This window comes from Palaemon carinicauda, chromosome 9, assembly GCF_036898095.1.
Source record: "Palaemon carinicauda isolate YSFRI2023 chromosome 9, ASM3689809v2, whole genome shotgun sequence".
NCBI lineage: Eukaryota > Metazoa > Arthropoda > Malacostraca > Decapoda > Palaemonidae > Palaemon > Palaemon carinicauda.
In genome coordinates, this window is record NC_090733.1 from 137,329,535 (window position 1) to 137,332,034 (window position 2,500).

Genomic DNA, 2,500 nt, shown 5'->3' on the forward strand with positions numbered 1-2,500 from the left:
CTAGTTGGAAAAGCAGAATGCTATAAGCCCAGGGGATCCCAACAGGAAAAGTAGCCCAGTGAGGAAAATGAAAATGAGGAAAAATACAAAATTTTAAGAACGCCAACATTAAAATAAATATTTAATATATAAACTAAAAACTTTGACAAAACAAGAAGAGAAATTAGATAGAATAGTGTGCCCGAGTGCACCCTCAAGCAAGAAAACTCTAATCCAAGACAGTGGAAAACCATGATACAAAGGCTATGGCACTACCCAAGACTAGAGAACAATGGTTTGATTTTGGAGTGTCCTTCTCCTAGAAGAGCAGTGCACATACATAGATTCAACCCTTCTCCCCCTTTCCTAACTAGAATCCATCTCACCAGGACATGACTATATGAGTACTCCCTCTCCCCTACCCGAGGGACGGGGAGAGACCGAGTGGTTATACGTCTGGCCATGCCTCTGAGCATGACCGGAAAGAAATACTTGTATATATTAAACAACAACACATGCAGCCTTTCTAGCCCACTACAGGACAGAAGCCTCAGACATATCTTGGTCATGTCAGGGGTTTGGTCAGTTTCATCACCAAGTAGGCCATTGCGGATTAGTGAAGGAGGGAGACTTTGGTCTGATCCCTAACAGCAAACCATCCTAGTATGGGTGACCCTGACTAGTACAGCTTTGCTGATCATGGCGATACGCAAACCCTTTCACCACGTTAAGGTATCCCCACTCACAGAGGTACATATATATATATATATATATATATATATATATATATATATATATATATATATAAATATATATATATTGTATATACTTATATATACAGTATATATATATATATATATATATATATATATATATATATATATATATATATATATATATATATATATAAATATATATTGTATATACATATATATACAGTATATATATATATTTATATATATATGTATATATATATATATATATATATATATATATATATATATATATATATATATATATATATATATATATATATATATGGTAGATGTGGTAAAGTACTGAAGGGTATAAGAGATTTTTGTTCTATACCATTTAAAAAAATCACCTTTACTCCAATATTATCTCGCTTTTTTATTCATAATAATCGTCGCAAGAGTTATTTCTGGGATTAAAATAAGTCAAGGCCTTACATATAATTTATTCAACCTCTTACATACATGACAAAACAATGGTATCAAAATATAATGATGTATACTTTTATGTCATCTTTAGCTTATATATATCTAGTAAAAATCAACTCCTGTTGTCTTGTTCATCTCTTCGTGTAGGTTAATAACTTCGCGCGTTCAATAGATGGCGTTGACTGCGATGCCCTTGCCATTTATAATACGATTTTTATAAAAACACCTGAACAGGTTAATGGACCCAAACAAAACGTAAGCATTATAAAATACTCCCAAAAACATCGTAATGTAAACCACAAAAAGCTTATCACAACGAACACTCAAGCTGACAGGGCAAAAGCCAACACCAAAATGAATAATACTATCAGAGAGCTTATGACATTTCTTTATTATATGAAAACTAATTTCTCGTCTGTACTTTGTCGTCTAGCCTATATAAATACCCAACTATCCTAGGATTGCGACAGGGATTCATTTAGAACTTAATTGTGTTTTATGTCTATCAGAAACGTTTTCTTCGGAGGTCGTACTTTCTTTCTGTTCATCATTCGGTTTGTCAACATCACCTTGGATCCAAATCGGATCAACATCCGCGTCTGCGTCGTTCTTTATAGTGTAAGCTGTTCCCTTTTCTTCGTCTATTATCCAAATGATGTCATCATCTATTTCCTCAGCTTTCTTTTCCTTCTTTTCTTTCGCTGATTTCTCTCTGTTGCTTAACACCAATTCGCCAGGCAAGACGAAGATGGCTATGACCAGCAGGACGTGAGTTGGCAAGTCGAGATGATTGGAGTAAGTCTGCAATGGAGAATAGGGATGATCTAAATATTGTTGTTTGAAGGCCGTTCATAAATGGCAGAGGCCGGAGAAAGTGACATTGCCCTAGCAAGCAGGACAATGTCCTAGAGCCCAAGGGCTGCAACAAGGAAGAAATAGCCCAGTGAGGAAAAGGAACCAGAAAATAAAGCACAAGAGAAGTAATTAAAAATTAAAATAAAACATTTTAAGAACAGCAACAATACTAAATTAGATCTTTCATATATTAACTTTAAAAACTTCAAAAAAATAACTAAAGGATAAGAAGTAAGATAGAACAGCATGCCCAAGTGTACCCTCAAGCAAGAAAACTCTAATCCAAAACAGGGGAAGGCCATGGTGCAGAGGCTATGGCACTACCCAAGACTACAGAAGAGAGAGAGAGAGAGAGAGAGAGAGAGAGAGAGAGAGAGAGAGAGAGAGAGAGAGAGAGAGAGAGAGAGAGAGAGAGAGAGAGAGAGAGCAGCATGCCCAAGTGTACTCTCAAGCAAGAGAACTCTAATCCAAGACAGTGGAAGGCC

At 35.6% G+C, this 2,500-nt stretch overlaps 1 pseudogene; it reads right to left on the reverse strand.

The window, feature by feature from the left end:
• Window positions 1-1,160: 1,160 nt before the first annotated feature.
• The window catches only part of LOC137646884 (uncharacterized), a 16,934-nt pseudogene continuing 15,594 nt past the window's right edge, over window positions 1,161-2,500 (reverse strand).